This window comes from Amblyomma americanum, chromosome 7, assembly GCF_052857255.1.
Source record: "Amblyomma americanum isolate KBUSLIRL-KWMA chromosome 7, ASM5285725v1, whole genome shotgun sequence".
Lineage (NCBI taxonomy): Eukaryota > Metazoa > Arthropoda > Arachnida > Ixodida > Ixodidae > Amblyomma > Amblyomma americanum.
Genome location: NC_135503.1, coordinates 50719582 through 50744745, shown reverse-complemented (window position 1 = coordinate 50744745; position 25164 = coordinate 50719582). Strand labels below are relative to the sequence as shown.

At 46.9% G+C, this 25164-nt stretch overlaps 1 protein-coding gene and 1 long non-coding RNA gene across 4 annotated transcripts in view; both read left to right on the top strand.

Moving 5' to 3' along the window:
* LOC144099089 (aquaporin AQPAe.a-like) overlaps positions 1-25164 on the top strand; it is a 160680-nt gene that overhangs the window by 59580 nt on the left and 75936 nt on the right. The gene's annotated exons all lie outside the window — the stretch shown is intronic.
* LOC144099092 (uncharacterized) lies at positions 11669-16261 on the top strand. 3 transcript variants are annotated; one of them, XR_013307307.1, is made up of 5 exons: positions 11669-12053; positions 12558-12646; positions 13192-13249; positions 14129-14279; positions 16136-16261. It is a non-coding gene; the product is annotated as an uncharacterized LOC144099092 (long non-coding RNA). The 3 variants fall into 3 exon arrangements; XR_013307308.1 differs by lacking the exon at positions 12558-12646; XR_013307306.1 differs by lacking the exons at positions 12558-12646; positions 13192-13249.

Sequence of the window (25164 nt, the reverse complement as noted above, 5' to 3'; positions counted from 1 at the left end):
TGAAGGATCATTCTCGATGAGAAGGAACCTAACGCACTGCTCATCGACAGAAACGGTCCAGAATTTCGTGTTGCAGATTCCAGGCAACTTAGATTTGAACTCCTCGTAAGATGAAACTTTGTTTCTTTTCTGTTCAAGCTCATTAGACTGAAGTGACTTCCTCATAGCCTCCTGCAAAGCAGCGTTTTCCCTTCTTGCTTTTTTCGTCTCTGGCGATTCACTCCGTCCAGGCGTTGAGGACAAGTATTTTGGGCAGTTTGGAAAAACAGAAGGCGCAGCATCAATCTTCAACTGTAGCCTGTCACGCTTCACCTCTATTATTTTCCCTGTCAGTTCATCTTGGTGTGACAACGTCGTAATGAAGTCGCCTGCGTGGAAGTGCAGTTCACACACCTGCACGAGAAAATGAAGCAAGGCCATTCGCCATGACTCTCCATTGCCTAAAACACTAAGTAAAAAGAGTCTGAATAGTGAACAGCTTTTACATATTTACACAGCTTTTACACAAGCCTTATGCACATCCACAGAACTAAATGCTTCCTGGACAATTCATACATAAGTGTAAGAAGTGATATCATTGCCTACAAAGACAGCATGCCTTTCCGGGAGCGACAGCTCACAACTAAGATAATTACCAGCGCCTATTAAGCAATATTTCAGAGTCTTACCCTCGAATGCTCTGTAGGTGTGAAATCCTTCCGTGGAATGGCTCGCAACCAGGCTTTTCTTCGTACTTCGTCTCTTGGGAAGCAATAAACACGTACTTTGGGACCATTCTGGTAGTTCCCGCGGCACCCGGGAACACAGCACCGGCCCATGTTTCACGAAGTTGCACTCGCTACACGGCAGGCAATCAGTTTCCCATTCGTGCGCTAGCACAGGTACGCACGCCACACAAGAAACGGCCACACGAAACAGACACAGCCGTGCGAGGAGCGAACGGAAATGCACCCAACGCCAGGCTGAAAGACTCAAGCAGCAGCTAGACGCTCACTGCAAGACTGCGTTCGTGTCTGTGCTTGCCCGGGCAAGCGCGAGCACATCGAGGGAGACAACCGAGCGGAGCGGAGCCGCGCTTGGTGAGCAGCCTGACCGGACACTTGGCGTGACGTAGCGCGTGTGGAAAGGAGGGCCTGGAGAGGCCTGAAGAAAGTATTTAGAGGGTGTTGGCTGTGCTCAGTAAAGAGTTGAGAACCAAGCTTCGCATACTCTTTCCACCCCCCCCCCCCCCCTTCCAGGAAAAAAAGAAAGGAACGGTTGCTCCTAGGGTGGGGAAATGGTCTTGCAGTAAAAGAATAAAGGAATGGCCACGTGAGAACATCTATAAGCGCAAGTGACGATTTGCAAAAACGAGAATATGTTGCATTGGAGAAATACTGAATGTGGAGGAAAGCGAATTGAAACTGAGACATGTACCGTCCGTGGCGCGGAATCAAGGCTCCCGTCGATCATAGAAACCACGTACTTCGACCGTCCTCCCTTTTTGTTGCCCATTGTTTTTCAAGCCATGCTGCCCTGGCTTGGTTTTCTTATAGTTTTTTTTTTAAATAGATTTATTCGAACTTTACATTACATGCACTCGGTAGCGCAGTACTCGTCTAACGTGCTTCTACAATGGAGCCGGAATCAAATCCTGTTCGCTACATGCGGATTGCGTTTGACTTATTGATGAATGCACTTTTCGCAGCACCCTTTAACGCGCAAAACACGAATCATTCTAGTTCCTTAGAATAGGAGAGTGATTGGGTGCCCTTCAGTGGCGATGCTCCTGTTCGATTCTGCGCTCCGGCAATAACGCAGCAATCCACATTCTCCCCCCATTCCTAGAGTAAAGCTGCAAATCCAACGCGTTCGCTGAGATCGCCTCTGCCCGTTTCGCAGTACCCGTCTGGCAGGATGTCTCGAGCAGCAGGAGGAGGAGGAGGGTTAGGATGAAGGAGAGGGGGAAGGGGCGCGTGCGGCGATGACCCTCGTGAAAGATGGCGCGTGCGCGCATATGCAGTCTCCTCTTTGCTGCGGCCGCCTTCCGAGTCCTACCCCTACTCGCCATCGCGCGCTCAGAGGTGAGGGCTGCAGTCCGCCCACGCACTGGAAGAAGGAAGACCCTCCCTCCCTCCCTCCCTGACTATTCAAGCACACTGTGTATCCCGACGGCGCGTCGCGGATTTTCAACTTGTGTCTAGACTGTGTCGAGAGAGTGATGTCGGCCGGAAGGGAGGACCACCACGTTTTCGATGCGTACCGTTTTCAGTTTGCGGTAAATGGGGGACGCTGGGCTGTTCGCCAGTATGTATTCCGATGGGCCCCTCCGCCCCTCTGCAACCCCCCCCCCCCCCCCCCGTTCACTCGATAAAAAAAAATCCTTTGCCCCTCCTGAAAAAAAAAAAAAATTCTGGCTGCGAGCCTGACAGTTCGCGCTCACATACTTCCTCGTTGATGGAAAATTCTGGCTTGAAAAAGCGGGACGGCCTTCGTGCAGATACACCCGCCGCGGTGGCTCAGTGGTTAGGGCGCTCGAATACTGATCCGGAGTTACCGGGTTCGAACCCGACCGCGGCGGCTGCGTTTTTATGGAGGAAAAACGCTAAGGCGCCCGTGTGCTGTGCGATGTCAGTGCGCGTTAAAGATCCCCAGGTGGTCGAAATTATTCCGGAGCCCTCCCTTAGGGCACCTCTTTCTTGCTTTCTTCTTTCACTCCCTCCTTTATCCCTTCCCTTACGGCGCGGTTCGGGTGTCCAACGATACATGAGACAGATACTGCGCCATTTCCTTTCCCCAAAAACCAATTATTATTATTATTATTATTCATGCAGACCAATTAAACGTGTGAGCTGCATAATTTGAACGCGCAGCGTTGATGAATAGACCCTCTTCAAAAGTCTAAGTTTGTTTTCCAGAGCTGCACAGTGACTAACAAACTGGCGGCGGTGGCTGAAAATCAGGTGAAGACAAAGTGCTTGCCAGCGCTTCGCATTTTTGGAAGGGAGCGTTGCTGCATAAGAATACTTAGTTCAGTAGACGCCGAGCTCCAGTGTATTTACACTTGTGCCGCTCTGCACACGGAAAGAGTAGTCTGTACTCTGTGAGTGCGTGGCTTGGGAGCCGCGGCTACAGTGCTAGGCGCGCGGAAAAGAAGCGGAACTGAAGATCAGGAGGCACGCGGATAATTAATCTTTGGTAAAACAACGTGGAAAAACACGGACGGAAGTCTAACCAGCTCGTTTAATCACTTCAAGCCTTTGTACAAGTTTGTGGCTAAGGAAACTCTCAGCTTTTTCTTAGGCTGTGCTGCACCTAGAAGCAGTCATTTCTTTGTGTGAGGTGAGTTTAGTACCCTGGGATATCGCAAATGAGGTTGTTCTTTACGCCACCTAACGAACGCAGTAGATAATATTTGACCAAAAAAAAAATGAGCTTGATAGCACCTTGCTCGCCGTGTTCATGAAGACGGCTTTTGTCGGCAGTAATAATGTCAGTTTTTTGTTGTGCATTTCAATCTTAAAGTGCATCTTCGCAACAAAAAGTAATTCCCTGATCCCTCGAGGGTTTATTTAAAACATCCTGGAATTTTGTAAATCTTAACAACTGTGTCGTTTTCCTACGAGATTTTGTACACACCTGCAAAAATTACTTGTTGGTGCCTGCATTGGCAAAAATAAACGAATATGTTTTCTTGAGGTCTGGTTATACTATTTAGCTGCAAAAAAATGTTGTTTTGAGTCGAAATATTGAGAGGCGCACGAAAGGTTTGCTTCCGTCTTGACACGAATAATGCTTGAAGCGTGATATTCTTGGGCACACGGACTTACTCTTGGTCACACACAAACACCATTCGTGGTTTTCATTGGCGAGCCTGGTCGCTTGACTCTGTTAGTGGCGGCCCAGATTGCATGACCTGGCCACTGCTTTTTCTTTATGCAGCAATAGCCGTGAAGCTCTGTCGATATAGTTGGTATCAATGTCGGTATAAGTGGTACGGGTCGAGGCTGCGTTCCTATGGGCCACGAAATGTTCAATCTCTTGGTATCATGTCAGCCATCACTGGCCCTGCTCTGCTTCGGAAGCGGCGAAAAAATTTGGGCGCTCGTCCACTGCATTGTATTGTCCTTCATGTGTCGTTTTGCATGGCGCTGTTGATCAGCGTTGCGATATACTGAAGTGTAAAAAAGAAAGTGATTTCGTGTTCGCGTAGTGTTATTTACTAGCATCGCATCCTTACTCTTACGTTCGCGTGGCTACGGCTGTAACGGTAACACGTTTTTAGCCCTAACAGCCCTTCCTCCAAGCAAGCGGGTTGCGTAAAGGTAAGCCGTTTTGCTGCGAACATAAGCAGTAGAGTGCATATGCGTTTCTTTTTTTTTCTCTATTTTGATTATCGCGCTCTTTCGTGCACCGGATTCACCGCAAAACATGCTCACGAACCTCTCCGTCGCGTCGCCCTTCCGCACAGCGGATACGTGCACTGCCCCGGAAGGCTTCGGTGGCGCGTTTACTCGACCGTGTCGGTGCCCCCGCACCCCCCTCCCCCATCCGACGCGCATTGCATTATCGTACACTACGCGAGCGTCGCCTTCGAAGCCACTGCACTCATCACGTCGGACACGGCGCCTGGCTTTCGAAACTCCGTACGCGCGACAGGCCTGCCTGCAGGCCTCGCTGGGAAGAAGACCTTGTGGAGGAGGAGGAGGAGGAGGAGGAGGAGGAGGAGGAGGGAGGGAGGGACTCAGCAGACGAGTGAAGAAATCATCGTTCCGATTCGTCCCGCAGAGGCGCCGACGAAACTGCGGCGAAGCATTAGAGGGTGTTGGGCGAAGGCGCCCGCTTCCTCCTCCATGGGCGAACCAGAGAAACGAGGGAGGGAGACCCTCGAGGGTAGGGGGAAAGGAGGGGGGGGAAGCCGACGGAGGGCTGATGAGGGAGAGAGGGAAGCGAGGACGTGTGCGTGGTGTGCAATGTTATGCTGCGTTTACGAGGCATTTCTCAAGACCGCGCGGGCTACGGGGCCTCACCGCGTGCTCTTCGGTGGTTGCGGTCCGTGCGCTCTCACCCTCGTCCCGCGGCCGGTAGTGCCTCCCTGGTGCGGGGGACGACAGACAGGCGGCGCCTGCGAGCTTGTTCTTGTAATTCTATAGTATTACGTGGCTGTCAATTTTGCGGAGTTCTTTTTTTTTCTGTTTAATAGCATTTTATTGTTTTTGACTCCGTCCACAGGTCTTTTTTCCCCGACTCAACGCGACCGCGTACTGTGTGTTGACCAATGAGAGCGTTACCCGTGTGGGCCTTGGAGCGTGAGATATCATGGAAAGGAGGTTGGGGGGGGGGGGGGGGGGGAGGTACTGGGGGCAGCTATTTTTCTTATTTTTCCCGCTAAAGACGACATAAAGTACGGGAAATTTCTTACTCTGCTTTCGTGATTATATTTTTCTAGTTCTTCTTTTCTGTCCTTCTTTGGGTTCTTACTCTTGCAACAGTATATATTTGTTTTCCCCTTTTTTCTGGTCCTTTCTCTCCCTAGCTTTTTTCTTCCATTCTTTTCCCTATCTCTTCTCGTACCATTAAGTATTTCTTAACTACCGCGTTCACTTTACTTATTGGTTCCTGCTTGCCCACGTCGACTCTACTCTGCAGCCTTGGATAATCAGTCGTTATTAAGGCAGAAGCAGCCTAGTCTTCGCACGAACAGCATGCAGTACGTACGTATGGACTTCCTTTTCCGATGAGCAATAAGCTGAAAAGGAAAGAAAATGGTAAAGGCAAAAAAAAACAACACCTGGGGCCTTCTTAACTACATCCTGAAGAAAATGCGATTGTATTTGGAAGTTCGCCCACTCCCAAATATTCCAAAGGACCCCGAAATTTTGGGAGTAGACCCACCCCAGAAAATGGATTAAGGTGGATTAGTGGGGCTTTAGTGGGTGGGTTAAGGTGAGCTTGTGGTATTAGTGGGTGGATTGGTGGGAATTAGCTGGTGGGTTAATGAGGATTCGTGGGAATTAGAGGTTGGATTAAGATGGATAATGGGGGGAGGGGGGGGGGGGGCTGGTGAGTGAACTAAAGTGGAGGAATGGGTCGGGTTAATATAATCCCCTATAAGTATAGTTATCCGCTAAGAAAATCCAATGGAAGGTACTCGAACATTCTAGTCCTCATATTTTAAAATTTGGCGTTGCTCATAACTTAACGACATTCTCGACCCTTCAGTAAATTTCGTCACAAAGAAACCGGGTGGTTTTTGCAAAATTACAACCTAAATGCTGTCGCATAAGCAATCCACTTGTGGGCCTTGATCCACTGTGTAGCGGCACTCTTCATAACGCAAGCGTAAGAAATTCGCCCCATCGTCGCTTTTTGTTGACCACCGGTTGGTCTCCCCATTCTTCTGTCCGTGTTTCTCTTGCTTACTTTTTCGTTCCAATGAAAAAAAAAGCCCAGAAAATAAAATGAAGTATACATGAATACAGAGGACGATATCTCACATTCATCGGTTATAATGAAGCCTGCTTCATCAAAAAATTTCTAAGCGGAGCATAAAAACAACGATCGGAGCGGCGAAGGTCACTTATTGAAAGAGAATGCAATAGAGACAAAAACGCGAGATCTTAACCACAAATCATTTATGCCCCCTCACGGGGCGAATAAGTGATGACTGCTCTGTTGCACCCTGTCCCCGCCCTTACAACTCGACCCAATTAGAGGTCCCAGCAATAAATGATTATCTGGCTAATTCTGCTGACGCCACGGCGGTGGCGTTTCGATGGAGGCGAAATGCTAGAGGCCCGTGTGCTGTGCAATGTCAGTGTACGTTAAAGAACCCCAAGTGGTCGAAATTATCCGGAGCGCTCCACTACGGCGTCCTTCATAGCCTGTCTCTCTTTGGGACGTTGAGCCCCATGAAACGAAACGAAACTATACGATACTCGCGACCACATTCTCCCTTTATGAATTGGACCACCTGGAACACCGTCCTTAGATATCATGTAATAATAATAATAATAATAATAATAATAATAATAATAATAATAATAATAATAATAATAGTAATAGTAATAATAATAATAATAATAATTTGTTTGGGGGGAAAGGAAATGGCGCAGTATCTGTCTCGTTGGGCACCTGAACCGCGCCGTAAGCAAGGGAAGAGATAAAGGAGGAAGTGAAAGAAGAAAGAGGTGCCGTAGTGGAGGGCTCCGGAATAATTTCGACCAACTTGGGATCTTAGCGTTTTGCCTCCATAAAAAGCGGATGTCATGTGAACGCGGCAGTTTTCGGTTGCTCCATTGCACGGTGCGTTCAACATTTGTCTCCAAGAAAGCCCTTCACAGGGCTCTCATCTCCACCATCATTACCCTTATCATCCCCGTTATGTCTACTGCGGGACAACGCTACGTCTACAGCTTGACACGGCCGTAGCTGTAGTAAAAACCTTTCATGGCACCGGCCCTTGATATAGTGGACGGTCGCTGAGGCGGAGCTGCTCGGCGGTTTCGCCAGACACCCGCGGAGCAGCGTGTTGTTTGGCGCCGTCCGAGAGGCAGCAACAAGAAGATCGAGAGATGCCGAGCAAAGATGCTCGCCGGTCCGGTTTGAGCGGCCGCCCTTCCTGGTGCCGACCACATCCCGCACTCGAGTGTACGCGCGCGCACGCTCCAAGGGGAAGGGAAAGCAGCCTCCCTCTTTCTTGTGGCGCAGGAGAGGGCTGAAGACACTGCGCGCGCGGCTTGCATTGGCCCGAGCACGGACGATCGCGGATGAACTTAGTTGTAGCGAAGTTTATCTCCCTTCCTCATTACTGTTTGATTTACTCGGTCGCCTTTGCAGTCTTTCTTCCTAAACTAAAACTAGTTTCTTGCTCTATTGCCTGTCCCGCTGTCTGCCCATAGAACTTTATCTCTGAAGTTTATGAACAGCATAGGAAACTGAGTGCTTCACCACTGCAGTTGTGATGCAAAAAAAATAAAAAAAATGTCGTGTAGTATTTCGAAAACTATCATGTGCGTCGCAGGTTGGTTGTTTTCAGCGCCGTCACATGGCATGACTATATAGATATCAAAGAGCCCTTTTTGGTGGCGCCATTGAAGGCAGTTTATCAGATATACTTGTAGATGGGAAGATGGCAAGGGCCATGTTGCGCATGGATACATGGCATTAAAGAACTATAGGGTTCGGCACAGCCGGTCGGGTCGAGCGGGGGCTCGCATGCCACCCTTCGACTCGCCTGTAGGATCGCTGACTCAGGGTCGCTCAGGCTCAGTCACTTCGGCTCAGTAAATCTGTACTCACGTGGGCTCAGATTACGCTAGCGCACAAGGACTCAGACTTAATCTGCCTGTCCATCTCCTATCTGATTACCGATCTGATCTAGCACGAGGGAAATCGCCGCGGTGGCTCTATGGTTATGGTGCTCGGCTGCTGACCCGGAAGACGCGGGTTCGATCCCCTCCACGGCGGTTGAATTTCAGTAGAGGCGAAATGCTTGAGACCCCTGTACTGTGCGATGTCAGTGCGCGTTAAAGAACCTCAGGGGGTCGAAATTTCTGGAGCCCTTCACTACGGCGTCCCTCATAGCCTGACCCGCCTCGGGACGTTAACCCCCATAAGCCGTAAACAATTAACCGCCGAGCACTAGTGTATGGGCTCATGGGTGAGAGAACTAACCTGTCAAAGGGAACCAGCCAAACAGCGCAACAATGGTCGTTGCATGTTTTTTTTTTTTTCACTTCTGCGAAGACGAAGAAAGACAGCCTTCTCCCTATCTTGTTTTTTTTTTTGTTTTTCGTAGTAAGCCAACCAATGTATCATGATTCCGCGGCATTCGTCATTGAATACGGTGAGAACGTACTGTGCCCGCCAAGGGCAGCGACTCTTGTCTTAAGGTGGCAATCTGACCTTCACATCCCCTTCTAAACATTTCCTGCTTCCGCATTCGCCTAAAATATCTCACTGCCCCAAATCGTGCATCGGCACATCCGTGCAGTCGCGAGCCGAAGATTTTAGTTGAGGCGTCGCGCGTCCATTTTTCGAGCAGTGTTTCTTATCTCCAGGCAACAAAACTTCCACCCGAGAGGCAAATGAAAGAAGCCAAAGATGCCACATGTTCTTAGGTTTGTGCCGTTTTTATTTCCTTCTTTCTGGCGGTTCAAAGTGAGCTGGCGTGAGAGTGTCCGCCTGTATGTATCGGCGGCAAAATCTTGCATGCCAGTTTTCTTCGCTGTCTCGTATGCTGTTAGCGCTCAAGCGGAAACTTCGACTTCCAACAAGGAATCTAAATTTAAAAAATGCATTCGCGCATTAGAGCTGTGCATGTTTAGCACAATCCAAGCGAGATATGAACAAGTACATCCGGCGGTCAGTCCTTTCCGGGGTAACTTCGTGTCCGAACCCAAAAGGGAAACCATTGCTCACGTAACGACAAAGTGCAAAGCGGCATCGAGCATAGTTAACCTCCCCACGGACAAAAAGGAGTAACTGATGCGTTTAGTCCCATTTTGACCTCCTTGTGATCTGGAGTACAGAGTTAAATGGAGGAATATGGGAGAGTTTTTTGTCCCGTAGCTAGGTCGGTGACGGGGATGCTTCTTAGAGTGCAGGAACATTTGTTCCGGTATACTTTAAGCTACCATCATTATTTCGAGTAACGTGCGAGGTGTCTTGAAAAGTCGGTGCTTGATCCGATAGTGGGTCGTTGTTGCTTCCTTTTAGTAGCAACAATTTTGGACGCAGAGTGTGATATCCATTAAACGGCATATGTTTCCTCGGTTCCACTTCTGTTTCCGCGTTCCGTTGCTCCAAAGAGCGTAAGGAGCGGTTCGCACCGCTCATGCGTAACAAAGTCTCGTGCGCGAGAGAGCATGTCCACTTGTGCCGTTGGTGCATACTCCTAGAGAAACGGTCAAAATGGCTTAGGCACGACGGAGCGCAAGGGACTATGTCACAACTGCGACTAAATCCTTCATGAGCTTGGCTGTAAGTCACCGGGTGCTGTAACATGCTTTCGTTAACACTCTTAAAATAAAGGGAGTACGCTAGGAGAGAGCTTACTCTCTTTTCACTCCCACAAAGGCGTATTGGTGTTTAGAGTGTAGGAACACCTGCCAAATGATGAACTTCTGTTATTGTGTGACCTCTCTCCTTAATGAACTGGCTCAGCGAGTGCTGTTTTTGTTCCGATCGTTGCATAAGACAGTGCTGCAACACCATAAACTCGTGCTCTTTTTAACAACTGAGTTCTTGATGAACAATAGATTTTCGTTCGCTAACCAGTCAGCGCAAGTGCCTGCGCTACATCTTCGCGTCTCCTCGTTCAGCACCTGCGCTGCTCTTCCCATATCACCTTGCGCGGGCCATTTAACCGCTGGAAAGAGAACGTTAGCTCGAATATCCGTTCCAAAGAAGGGAATGTCGACATGGTTTTAAGGTGGCGGTGCACTGTGGAGCGCAATATAGGCGCGCGAGCGTTCGCCCCAGCATCTCCGTCGGCGAGTGTGTTGCACTCTTGACCTCCCGTTGCGCGAGGGGGGGACCCGTGGGAGCCGTCTTCGTCTGCGGCCGCGCTGTGGCTTATCCGGCCCGCGCGAAGCACGTCCCTCCACCCGTGCCGCGTTACCGCCGGCCCAGGGGATCTTCGACCGGCCTACGGGGCGAGAGAGGGATTGGGGGGAGGGCGAGCCCGTTCTTTCGTGGCTTTCGAGAGGCGAAGCACCTGTTTATCAATTACCTCCACCCGCCGCCGCCCTATTCGTGGCTTGCCGCGCCGACCGAGAGAGCGCGCACTATATGTTTGTGTGGATGGGGTGTAGACTGTGGCCTGCTGTACAGCCCCTTTAGGAAGGGGGGAGACCGGGCTTTCTCGTTTTTCGCTTTGTTTTTGTTTTTTTGGCGCCGCGCTTCTTCGCAGCTCGCTGCCTGCGGTTGCCGCGTGAGGGCGGCACTATACACAAGCGCGCATGCGTCTAGCGAAGCATTCATCTCCACTCTCGAGTCTCCCAGCAATCTACTCTACCGCATCCTCGGTGCCCGGTTCTTCAGCTCGATGTATTGCATCACTGGCTCGTGCGTTACCGCCGACTGTACGGCGCGGCCGCCTGCCGCAGCTGTAGCAGCCTCATAAGGAAGCGTCGCTTATGGCTCGGCGAAGGGCTCTTCCCCTCGGACATTTCCATCTGTTCATCCATGCGGCGAGGAGGGAACACCTTGGCGAAACCGCGATCGTTGTCTGCGGCTCTCACGTCGCGAGGGAAAAGGAGGAGGGGTGTTCAATGTCCCCCCTCACGGGCCCCTTGGGTGCTGCGATGTGCGGTTAACGCGCCTGTCGCTTGTTTGCGGCCAAGTACACGCCTCTGTTTTCGTCTCGCAAACTGAATTCCGAGTGAGCATTTACGCTCATTACGGGTAGGAGAATGGAATGCGGATGCAGGGAGTTGCGCTCGCATCCTAGGCAGGTAACAGTGTACTCGTTTGTGCAACGTACGCTGATGTGGAGGTCTATAATGTACGGGGCTAAATGTTGCTTCCGTCGGACGTGTAAAAGCTTTCTCTGTTTCCTTCTTGCTTACACTGTTTACCAATAAGTGCGCTTTATTTATGAAGTACCCATTGTCACTTTGAAGTACTTCACAGGTTTTGAAAATGCGGCTTATGCCAGTTCTTATTTCGCCAATCACTGTAAAAACAAACCGTCACTTTGACGGCCACTTTTTTATCTATTTTGACGAGCCGCCGGCGTCAAACGGGAAAGACGGAGACTTCGCCGTGAACGAGCGGGCGAGGAGAAAGAGACGGAGAGCGCAACACAAAACGAGAAACTCTATTGGCTGGCGCGTAGGGGTACGTCATGTGAGACGTCGCTCAACGCGCGCTTCCGGCCCCCGCTGTCAAGGAAGGAGTCCGGTTGTCGTGGTTCCCTCTCGCTTTTCTTTGTGCGCGCTGCTTCTGCCCGGGTGTGCGGTCTGTTTTTGCGCCATTTTGCCTTTTTGTGTGCGACGCGTTGGAAGGCCGCGAAGACGCAATCAAGGAACGTATGGGCTGCAGCCGAAAATCAACTGCAGCGGGTAGAGGTAAGTGTTCTGCTTATATGCTTCGTTCGTGCAGTACGCGTTCTGTGAGGCACATAGCTACGAGGAGCACGCTAGTTCTCACGCGTAATGTATACACGCACCGATGGCCGTGGGCCCGAGATTGCCGTTCAGAGACATGCTTCTACGTAAAGCGTGAATCGCGGCCTCATGGTTCAGCCACGTGCAGCGATTTTCAGCGGCTGCGTGCGCCCACGTGTAAAAAAAAAACTTCCTGTGAGGAACACTGAAGCGTACGAAGAGCATTGGCGCACGTTAATTGAAGAAAGTCGAAGAAAGTCGTTTATAGTATCTCTATCATGCGGGCACATACAATCGCGATCGAGCCTGACTTTCGGTTACGATTACTGGTACGCGGGCCAAGGATCGAAATCGAGTTGGTCGAGCTCTAGCGCGCCATGCGCCTCTGTTTAAATGCAGAACACCTTATGAATGGGCTTAATGGGCAGTAAAAATTGTCGTAAAAACCATTTTTTACATTTTCAGTTGTAATTCAGGCCAAGACATGTGCTATGACTACCATGCTGGCCATCTGCAGCTCCCTTGAATTCATGGTGTCGGCACTACTGTCGTAGGTTCGTAAAAGTATTCGTCAATAAAAAGCAGACTACTTTTCGTGCACTGATCAGCTTTTTTCTGTTTTATTTCTTACGCTCTCTTTTTTGTTGTTCTTCGCTTCCTGGCACACCGAGCCCCATACGTCGGTGTCCGGTGGCGATGGGGCAGCTCAGTGTTTAGTTCGTGTACTGATAGTGTGCAGTTTCATTCTTGTATAGCATTAAGATATGGGCCTAATTATTTCAGCAATATTTATTTCCAAATAAGTTCTATTCATTTTTATAGCTTATTGCCTATAAGCCTCAAACAAGGGCCAAAAATTTCTTTCGACTGGCGTATCCATTAGCTGGGAATTATTGAATCAAGTAAATTTGTAGTCTTGTAATTTTATACCGCATTTTCATCCATTTCTGCTGAAATGATACTGTACCCGAGGTGTAGAAAGTGCCTTGATGACAGCAGGATCGTTGGAAGTATGGTTATGATTTATTATTGAGATGCATGTATCTGATCACTGATGTTTTCTCTGGAGTCTAATAACATGTGGCTTGTGAAATCCCAGCATGCAGCTGAAGGGCGGCTGGAAGGACTGCCAACAACTCCGCACCTTGGTGTGATTGGTATGTATTTGTCATTTATAGAACTTTGGCTCAAAACATGGCTTGTACAGTGTATTTTATTATTCTACAATGTAACCTGATTTTGTGTAACTTCACTCTACTTAGTAGGACATATTCAAAACTTAGGAATGAGGCTAGCCCTGGATGAAAGGCTTAATTGCTGCTTCATCTTATGTATGTACAGTTTGTTTAATAATTAAACATGATAACAATGTGCAAGTTTGGCCAGTAGTTTTCCATTCTTATTAGAGTGTACAAAAAATTTGGAACTCAGTAGCAGTACTGTTGATAAGTGGGGAGGGTGGGGCAATCTCCGCCCTATAAGGTGATATGCCAGAGTTCATCGAGACTAATGTGCGGCCTTTTGACTTGCCAAAAGCATGATGTTCTGCTAGAAAGCATGAACGAAGCTGAGCTTGGCTTTTCTCATCAATGTCACGGCAGGCTAGGTACAAAATGGAGGGCCTTTGAAAAGTTGCCTCGGTGCTTGCCCAAGTTTCGTTACCTCATCACTATTCCCCATTATTTAAAAAAAAAACGAAGTATTCTGTCGACAAAGTTAATTCTTTTTTGTCGTGCAATATTTGTAAAGCTTTTTCCATAAACAAGTTCTATGTAGTATGTTTACATGAAGCAAGCATCTTCAACAGATATAATTAGTGGCGTGTAAAGCACTGATAAGGGAGGGCATGTTGCATGTGTCTGTCTACTGCCAGGGTACCATAAGGCCTAGCAACAAGACCCAGTATGGCTTTTTACGAGTACATTTGAATTCGGCTTCTCTCAGTGTACACATCGAAGGCCATAGAGTTACTCGAATTATTAGATCACCCCTTTAGTGGGTAGCGTTTGCGTGTGACCAATTTTTTTTCCTTGCAGGATCAAGCATGGGGGACATAAAGAAGATCATCGTTGCAGTGGATTCTACAAGAAGTCTTGAGAAGGCCATGGGCCTCCTCCTTGGTGCCTTCTTTGTGTTCAACGTTGCGTACCCTCCCAACTGCCCCCTCACCATGGAGCTTTTGCAGAGGTAAATGAGTGAATGTGGATGATGCGTTTGATAAGCAATCGGAATCCGAGGCAATAGTGTGAGCAGCAGGCTTCTTTTTCCTGAGGAAAGGCACTCGCCCTCCTTAGCCAGTGCCTGCAAATGATCAGTTCTGCCCTGTTCCCCTGAAATTCTGATGTCGTCACATACATTCCTCTCGTGCATTTCTTCGTTCTCTGGCACAGCACCGTGTTGCTTTTTTGGCACACCTGTATGGTGATTTGCCAGTCACAGGCGTCTTTAGAAAGTAGAATGGTAAGATTATTGACATAGTGCTGCTTGCCAGCAGTACATGCTAACAAGCCTTGCACATTGGCTAGCTCTGGCAATTGCGAGATGAAGGCCGGACTTTTAATTTTAAATTGCACCCAGTTCTGGTATTCTGACACTTGCAGAATTGCGGATTTGATCATTGTCATGTGATGAATGCACAAGCCTGGCAGTTTGCATTGTCTAAACTTGGTCACGTGTCCTGTGAGTGCATCTAGATAACACTTTTCAGTGTTTTGCTTATTTTTTTGGTTGGCTACTGCAAGAAAGGGGCTAGAACGAAGAACCAGATAGGACGGGCGACTGTCAATTATTGCTAAATGTAATGTGTGCAGCACTTTTATAAGTACCGACGTCAGGAAAAATAGGAGCGAGGATTAAGTGTAAATGCAGTTATTTTAAGTCGCTCTACTATGTATCGTGTCCACTGGCTAATGTCCTAGTGCAACATTACAGTGTGTCTGACTATGGGTTGCGTCCACACATGTGGCAAGTTGCCGGATGCCTCTCTGCACTTTTACAGGCCTCAGGTTCCCTTGTTACCATTGATGCAGTGCTCGCTGTAGCCTGTGTACAATCAGCCCCGAGAAAGTAGAGCTCTCTACCTCACCTTCTGGGCACTCAACAAACCTTTTGCAATGATGAATGTCAGATTTCATTTTGCATTGAAACGGGAGACGTGACACATAGGCAGGACAGCTTCACAGGTACTGTCACAACCATTACATGGCACTTTCCCCTTTCACCTGGTGATCTTTTAGGGGCTGGCAGGGTTATTAGCCCCTTTCAAAAAAAATTATGCTGTGATCCCATATTTGTCCAGAATTGCTCAGTACTTGAAATGGACAGGTGAAAGAGCCATCGTGAAGTCTGTTATGTTGGCACCTGAGAAGTTGGCCGCCCTTTGTGTCAACAGTTGCAGTGTAAAAGAAAAAAAATTAAGACATTCATCATCGTGACAGGTTTGTTGATTGCTCAGAAGATTTCAGGTGTGAAATTCCGCTTATTTGTGGCCAAGGGCACAGAAATTAGAATGAGCATTGTGCAAATGGTAAGATGATGAGGCATGATAATGAGGTTTTTAAATGTATGCATGGTTGCCACATGTGCAATTGCAGCCTATACCTGGACATCAGGGTGTTACATCAATACTGACCTATGTTTGCGGCTGATAGCTGAAAACACTGAAATGCAGCAAAATGCTCTTGCATAGTTATGGTTTCTAGACTCTGTGTATGGTTCCTGTACATGATGAGCACCTATTGTTACTAGAAATACTATACGGTGTGTATGTGCAATTGTGGGCTGTTTTTACGAGTTATAATAATGGTTACATTTAGGTACATCATCTATTGTTAGTGCATGTATATGTAGCTATTTAAGCGCACTACTAGTGTGCTCACATTTGTTGCTACCTGATTTTAATCTCGTCTTTCAATTTCGTAATACTGTGTGTTGCAGAAGGTAGTGCAGTTCACACATTCATGGCATTTCACGCGTGTAGGCAGAGTATGTGATTGGCACAGTTTATGGAGCATGGATTTATTCTATCCTCGTTTTGTTTCCAGGTACCTTGGGCAGAGCAACCCAACGAAAGGGCGCGGCAAAGGCAGGGCCTGCGGAATCGCACCAAAGTTGCTGAGCCTGCTGAATGCACTTTAATTTATGAATAAATGTGCAAGTAGAAATGTAAATTTGTTTTTGTTGCATGGTTTATGAGGTACTGCCCACTGCAAGTGACTTTCATGTGGTCAGGTTCACCACACTATATATTGACACAGAATTATGTTGAGACTTGTCGTGTTGGGCCATCATACTGACAACACAGTTGCATTTCATGTTGACAAGCCAAATTTTGGAATGGTTAAAAGCATAGTCATTTCGAAATTACAGCCTGCTATTACCTTGATGGCCAAATGCTGTACTGACAGTTATAGATAATTTCAAATTTGCAAAAAGTCTTGAAGTCATAAAAACAGTTTTAAAATTGACAGCTTGCCATCGCAGACAATCAGTGGTATAATTACAGTTTGGCTATATTTTCAAATCGATAAAAATGACATCGAAGTCAGGAAAAAACATTGTCATTTAGAAATGACATCTTGCTGTAACTGCTACGGTCAAATGCTATCAAATTGACAGTTTGACTGTATTTCACATTGACAAGAAAAACATCAAAATGATGGAAAAACTGTCATTTAGAAATGATGTTCTGCTGTCACTTTGATGGTCAAATGTCATCAAATTGACGGTTCAGTTGTATTTCAGATTGACAAGAAAGACGTCAAAATGATGGAAAAACTGTCATTTAGAAATGTTCTGCCGTCATTTTGATGGTCAAATGTAATCAAATTGACGGTTCAGTTGTATTTCAGATTGACAAGAAAAACATCAAAATGATGAAAAAGCACCGTCATTTTAAAATGACGGGGTGCCATCATTTTAACGGTCAAATGCTTGGAAATAGAGCTGCCAAGGTATTTCCCGTCATTTTGACGGATTTTTTTTTACAGTGAATGCTTGCCTTCTTGCAGGAACTTGCTGATAAATACATTGCATTATTACGGAGACTATAAGCAACAATGTGTCGTTCCATATACTGTCCGTATTAATGAATAGCTATGGCTTCGCCATTTCAACGCAAATACATTGAGCTAGTGCATTCTATTCTTGACTGCAGAAGTGTAATGAGGATTAAAAATTAAACTTAATTAGGGCCCACGTAATCGGCAGCTTTTGTACGTTAAAGCAGTTGAGTAACTCTTCGTGTGTAGCAATAGTGAATCTTCATCGAACCAGGTCCTCAGATTCAAGCTTAATTATCAGCAGACCTCTCGCCTGTTGGATGTTCCTCCAACAAACATTGAACACAACAATGCACGCAAAAAACCGCGCTTTCTGCGCCAGCTTACTAGCTCAATATTGCTTCTTTAAGAGCGGCCAGGCTAAGTAAGATAAAACATTGTGGCTAATTGAATCAGGCGGTTACTGCAGAGGGCCAGCCTTAATACGAAACAAAAGCAAAATGAATCTGAACTGGGCAGCCAATGCTTCTTTGGAAGCTCAAGTTAATGGGTCTGCGAAGTCTGGCACAAAAAGAACTGCAGAGACAAAAGTATCAGTGGGATGAGTGTAGACCTTCGTCATTACCGGCCTTTTTCAACCCGAAATCTACGCCCATCCCTGAAATGTATTCGACAGCAGTTTCTGTAATCTAGCTCCAGTGTCATCCCGTTTTAATGAGGCCCGAAATCGCCTTTATACTATTTAAATATAAAAGTAATTTTACAACTCAACGTTTATTTCTCGAGCTTTGTTTGTTCAAGCCGAGGCTGTAGTTTACGCTCGTTTCATTCCAAATGCTCTTTCTTCGAGCTGCCGGCAGTGTCCCGATATCAATTTTGTGCGCTTCACCGAGCGCCTCTTTGGAAATAGCCGTTCACGATTGAGAACGTGTGAGTGCCCCTCCGAACAACCCGGCGACACATTTAATAGTGGTGCATTTGGGCTCGCGAAAAAAAGAAGAAAAATCTGTACTCTAATCTAACTAAGGTCATAACAGGGCTGTCGCACCTGTTAAATTCGGCGTATTATGAGTTAAATGTCTTTGAGAGTTAAATGGACGGAGCAGTGTGGCCGGTTCTCAAAAATAACAACGTAGCTCTGTGTAGAGTTCAGTTTCAGAACTCTAGAAAGTAATCCTTACACCATCATGGCGTTATTCTTCCTCTCTCTCTCTCTCTCTCTCTAAAATAAAAAAAATTGCTGAGGTTCAACGTGGCTTGAACCTAGTTATTCGAGTGAAAGCTCTGTTAAGCATTGTCTCCACTGTCTCACATCAAATGTCAAGGTCAAGGGTCATGCATGGTCAGTGGTCAAGGTCAGGTACCTAATGGGCATAGTCGTATGATCACGTGGTCATACTGCTATAGCTTGGGTTATACCATCCCGTATTTAAGTTCGTTTTGACCTTGTGAGGCAACGAAGGTCACTGTCTTATCCACATCGAAATCGGAAGTTGTACACCGAGGAGTAGAGCTTATTTCTTTCTTTCTTTCTTTCTTTCTTTCTTTCTTTCTTTCTTTCTTTCTTTCTTTCTTTCTTTCTTTCTTTCTTTCTTTCTTTCTTTCTTGCTTTCTTGCTTTCTTGCTTTCTTTCTTCCTTTCTTTCCTTCTTTCTTTCTTTCTTTCTTTCTTTCTTTCCCGTTTCTTTATGATAATTATCAAGGCCGTTGCCAGCAGTACCGTTCTCCGCTCTCAGCCATGTTGCCAGTGTGCGAAGCTCTGCGCCAAGCTGCTTGTTTTCACTCGCTAATTTCGCCCCTGTTAGCATTCCTACCTTGAAACAACTACAAAAAAATGCACGTGAAATTGTCTACGACGATCCAACGACAGCTGCGAAGCGAGCACTTCTCGCTGGGCGTAACGGACACGGCGTGCCCGGCGCGGTACAGCATGTTTTGTATCGCGTAAGGGGAGCCAAGGAAGATACCAGAGGCTGGGGGAAACAGCGACGGGGGGGTGCGAAGTGCGAGTCGACAAAGTATACGCCTTCGCTCGCTTCTAATCGTCTCCATCTCTTTTGGCTCAATTACATTCTCCGATCGCCTGGAGCGGCCTTCTGGGAGGAAGGCGACCGATCCGGGCGCCTTTTTGCTCGCTATGTGCCAGCGCCGGTCGTGGTGTTACGGCGCGAAAGACAATCTGCCAAGAAAAAGAGACAAAGCGAGCGTTACTATAAAGTCAGATAGAACTAAAGAAAGAAAATCAGTTGGCAACAATAGCACATGAACCGTACAACAGAGTTGTATCATTACCCCAAGCAATGCGAAATCAACATTTTGATGTTTCACTCTGTTAAACAAGTCACATACATCAAAATTCTGGTGCCTTTAATTTCGTCGTTTTTATTTTTCTTTCTTGGGGGGGAGGGGGGGGGGTGGCGGAGTAAAATGAAAAGCTTTAATACCGGACTACTTGTTTTGTTGCGAATGAATTCTTTGTGGGGTTCGTGAATGCATACGCGCAGCTTCTCTGACCACTTAGGTTGCATACGCCTGTAGAGTTATATTCAAGGGCGTATTTCACTTGTATTCCGCTCGCGGTATGCCTCTATTTATGATCGTTTGTCTGTTGTTCGCACTACTGTTGCCTCGAGTGCTGTGCAGTATATACGCTCGGCCACGCATGACCCATACTCTGCGCATTATGTACGCCGGCAATCAAAACCTAATTAAACGCAACATTAGAGACAAACAAAAGAAAAGTTCAGTTTCATCTCCACGTTTCCATGCCGCCTGGATTAGATATCTGCCGCCCAATTCCGTATCCGCGAAACATTCGAGGCGGGATTGAAACTCGCGAAACGTGCTTCGGATGCAAAGAAGCCAAATTTCATCATCAAAATCTCGTTCCATAAACTTCTGACGGCGGATGTGCCTGCTCTTTTATCTCTCCTTTTAACCCTTTTCTCGCGCCGCGGCTCTAGTGTCCAACCATACTGGTTTATGTGGGTTTAACGTCCCAAAGCGGCTCAGGCTATGAGAGACGCCGTAGTGAAGGGCTCCGGAAATTTCGACCACCTGGGGTTCTTTAACGTGCACTGACATCGCACAGTACATGGGCCTCTAGAATTTCGCCTCCATCGAAATTCGACCGCCGCGGCCGGGATCGAACCCGCGTCTTTCGGGCCGGCAGCCGAACGCCATAACTACTCAGCCACCACGGCGGCTGTGTCCAACCATACTGAAGCAGCTGATACGCCTTTCCTTTCCCCCATAACACCACCACCACCGCCTCCTCCTTCTCCTCCGCCTTATCATCATGATCATCATTATCATTAGCAATGAATCATCTATTTCAGGCTGTAACATTAAAAACGCATTCCAACTTGCTCAATTCTCTCTTGTACTAGTACTGTGAATGATGGGTTGTATAGTATTCGGTTCATGTTGATATCCGGCGGCATTTTTTTTTAAAGCACTCTCGAGCTGCACTGCTATAGTGCTCATCCGGAACACCTTTCTGTTCCCACTGCACAACCTACCTGGGCAGCAATAAAGGCCAACGATGCACTTCAAAGCGCGCACTATCTCCATGGCGGCGTGTATATAGGAGCGTACGTACAGTGCATACGTGGACGCGTGTAGGAGAATAGGTCATAATTTGCATCCAGAGGGCGTTCGGAGGAATAACAAGATAAAGAAAAAAGAGGAAGAAGTAGTAAACGAAGAAGATAGCCTTGGTGGGAATGCATTTAGGAGGAGTTCCTCCCAAAGTTTCATGCGTGTATCTGAATTTTTTTTCTTTATTCTTACAAAGGCAATGGAGAGCGGATAGCGAGCGTATGCGATGCTGTACGAGAAGAAGAGGGCTACCTGTGAGGAAGCCTAGTAAACAAGCTTCTCACCGTAGAGAAACTTTTTCGCACTTTGCACCGTCTCCTGAATACATATGAACGTCAGTAAAACCTCGTTTTGTTTTTAAGCGTGTGTCAGTCTACTTTACACGCACCCGCACACGCACGCGCACACGCGCGCACACACACACACACACACACATACGTGTGCATGCATGTATGTAACGTGAAAGCAATGAACAGCGGCACGATAAGCTGTTTCTCATTTCTTGCAATATCTGCGCATTGTCAGACGGCGTTTACATAAGCAGGCTGCTGGACGATGTAACGCGCAACTCCAGTTGGTTTAGCGGGTACCTTGATTTGGTTTACTCGGCGACATACAATGCTGCAGTAGAAAGAAATAATACATTATACATTAAAATAAAAGAAAATGAAACTGCACTCGTTAAAAGTGACACAGCTATAAGTTTTTGCATTACATTCGTGTACGGTGTCACTGGCTGCGAGTTGTGCAAACATTCAGTGTTCTGCGTGTGTAATGTAATGATTGTCTCCGAAATGCCTCACGAATGTCTGCTCCAGGTGAATTCCCCGAGGCCTGACGTGAGCTGGAATGGCAGCAAAGACGCTGCATTGTGACATCCACGTCATTTCCAGACGTCAGTTTTGCGACAGCGTGCTTCTTCTGCTCTGGCCGCAGCTAGCTAGCCTGCTAGGCGCCATCCTGCTTTCTTTGCTGTTCTTTTCCTCCCATGCATTACCCCTACGTTTCCAGAAAGCGTATACAGCTCACTCCTGCTCACGACATATCCATTGCTTTCTTCTGCTTGCCATCTTTGACGAGAACTGTCTCATCAATCGCTCGTTTCCTAATCACGCTTCCCCAATGTTGCGCAGATGTCGTACGCGGAGGATTGCAGATCTCGTGGCATTAAGCGAGCGCCGGAGGAGGGAAAAAAAAGAAAAAGAATAATGATAACGGATTCGGAACTTTTCATGCAATAGTTTATCCCACACCCCACGTAAAAAAGAACCCCGACGTAAAAAAAGGACCCCCGTCGCTAAGAGGAGGCGGCAAAAAGAGACGCGTAAGTTCAAAGACGGCTGGAAACGGAATACAGTTGTGAGGGGTCATGACCCGATAAGCTCTTAGAAGGGTCATAGTTTATACGACAGGGCCTTACGATGATCGATTTCTCTTTATTCTGCTTTTAATTCGTCTCCCAGAGCCCGGGATTTCTGTGGGTGGCTACGTTCTCATAACGCCACGTCCCCTGTCCTGCATAAGCTACTCCTTTCCCAATTTCGAAAGTGGTATAAATACCGAAATGAGTCGGAAGAGTTGCAGTTCGTTTTTTTTTTCGGCTAACTTTCTTTTTTTTTTTTTGTCACGAGCCTTTCGTGATTAACACGAGCGATGTTTCAAGTCCTTTCTCTAAGGCAGATTAGAAGGAAAGCTTCATGCTCGCAGCTCGTGTGTTGGACTTGCACAGTGTTGCTAGTCTCTTATCTTCTATTCAATACAATCAACGTTATAGTGAAAAAGCGTGACTGAATGCGTTATCACCTTTGAGGCAGACGAAGCAGGCAATAACGTCAGGATATGGTGGTGCCCGGTTTCGTGCCCTATATATGTTAACGCGTTAGCGTGCTGTTATATCGGTATAAACAAATAGTTAGGTTTAGCGAATTATAGTTCACGCCGCGTAAGATGTGTAGTATACTAACTTAACACCGACAGAGAGCATCAAATTTGTGTTTTGCGTTTCGGTGTCAGTGTCAGAGCGTTCTACATATTCGTTTTTCTGATAAATACCCCCCCCCCCCCCCCGCCCCCTAAAAAAAGAACTAAGCAAAAAACAGCTATTACATGCCAGTGAGTGAACTCAGCAGTAAACATACTTCGTTTATAGAAAAGCATGCAGAGGTCAAACAGCTATGGAGGTACTAGAAAGCAATTCGCTGCGCACAGGTCATAAAAAATAAACGCCTATATAGCGTCGCCTTGTAAATACACAACTGAGAAAAATATTTTTCAATACATAAAAAATAATAAGAAATAAAGAATTGTCAATGTTCATAAAAGTTCTTTCGCTAGGCGCTGATCGACAGTGACCCAAGCTTACGGGCTAAAAGCCTTATGAACCCGATGCCCGTTTCTGTTTCTTCACAGCGTAAAAATCCAGCAATCAACGGAGAGGGAAAACGAGGTGTTTTTAAACCTTAATTTTTTTTCTGCAGGTGCAGGATTTATTTTCTATTTGGAAGAACGTCGCTGTCTTGTAAGCCATTGCTAACCTCGGCGGTCGCTACGTGTTTCTTTGTGCTGCCAGAGAATCCTCGGTGTATCTCGGCTAATCTTCCTTCGGAAAAGGAATACAGAACGAGAACCCTCCGGAGATTACATCTGTCCTTCTAGAGAAGAAATATAGGCCAATAAAACCTCCGTGCTTTATATGGCTCAATGAGATTAGAGGAGAGCCGAATTAAATTTCAGCCTGTGCGCGAAATTTTCGTTAGATTTGTTGCTTCTCAAAACACGCCTCGGATTTGCGATTTGAGCTTATTGCGGCCTTCGGTGTCTCAATGTATAAAAAAAAAGTACGACAAAATAAACACATATCAGCCGAGTATGTGAATACTTTCTGCCATTTGTTCTGTTTTCTCAGTGCTGGCAGTTTGTTATAGCAGATGATGCCTTACGCTTTCTTCAGAGGCCGATACTTTCTTTAACTTCGATTGCGCTGATGTCACTACGGAAGAGCTATAATGTTCACTTCGAGACAGCGAAAGCAATTTTAAGGTAAATATTGAGAAGCATTATAAAAACACTGAGCTCGAAAGACAACAAATAAAAAAATGGGATTGGGGAAAGAATAAGACAGAACAGATGTGATTTGAGCATAGGCATGATTTTGGAATGGAAAGAATCATGAAGCACCAATGAAGAAGCGGCATACACAATGTGTGTGTGTGTGTGTGTGTGTGTGTGTGTGTGTGTGTGTGTGTGTGTGTGTGTGTGTGTGTGTGTGTGTGTGTGTGTGTGTGTGTGTGTGTGTGTGTGTGTGTGTGTGTGTGTGTGTGTGTGTGTGTGTGTGTGTGTGCGCGTGTGTGTGTGTGTGTGTGTGTGTGGTGTGTGTGTGTGTGTGTGTGTGTGTGTGTGTGTGTGTGTGTGTGTGTGTGTGTGTGTGTGTGTGTGTGTGTGTGTGTGTCACTTAATTCTCTTAAGCTTCTTGTGTCTTCCGCTGCTTTCCATCCTACAAGAGAATCAATGCCAGCTAGCTAATCCTTCCACCGGTATAACCATGATGCATGGTCATCCTTGTTGGGCCTTAACTATGCGCACATGTCTGCCTGATAAACTGAACCTTCAACACGATCCTCAAAAAAAGAAATGCAAAAATGTATTGTAATAAGGCAGTAATTACTCACTGACGTCAACCCGAGGGCAGCAATACGGCCACAAAGGGAAGCTTTCCTTTGTGGCCGTATGGCTGCGCTCGGGTTGACGTCAGTGAGCAATTACTGCCTTATTACAAATCTACTCCACCTTGGGTCATTCGTCTAAACATCTGACCAAAAATGCATTGAGTTGGAAGTGCAATGAAAAAAAAAAGTTCTATTTAGCATTTCAAGTTTGTTCACAAGAAAAAAAATGTTGTATGCCAGCAGTCATTGTGAAGGCAGCATCATGTCTCAAAGCCTAGGAAGTTTCAGTTTAAAACCTTAGTTTTTAAAAGAGAAAGACAGCGAGAACGAAACTTTTTATTAAAAAAAAAAGAAAAATAATGCAACTCTAGCACATGAGCGTCGTTTTGTGGCGAAAAATATGAGTCTAAGGGCACAAAGCCCCTCACCCGCTTTCTACCACGCCTTGCTGTCACCGTTCCATTTCTTACCCTTCCTTTTCTCTCGCAGAAGAAAAGGCGTCCCCGTCGGTCGCGCACGAAGGCGCATCTGCCACGTATTGCGAAGGGCCATCCCGTTTTTCTCAGCACGCAACAGGAGCCTCGCGGTGAAAACAGCTCACGTTGTACAGCCGAAAAGAGCGCGACGTGAGGTGAAGCCGACGCGATGGACTCGCCGACTTTTCTGGTTCGCGCCGTCGTTCTTATAGGGGGGCGTATACCGCGGAGGCAGCATACAGCAGCGGTCTACGCAGCCGATCACAACTGTCCAGTTCGTCGCATAGCCTCACCGCCCCCCCCCCCCCTCCTCCTTTCTACCTTAATTTTTT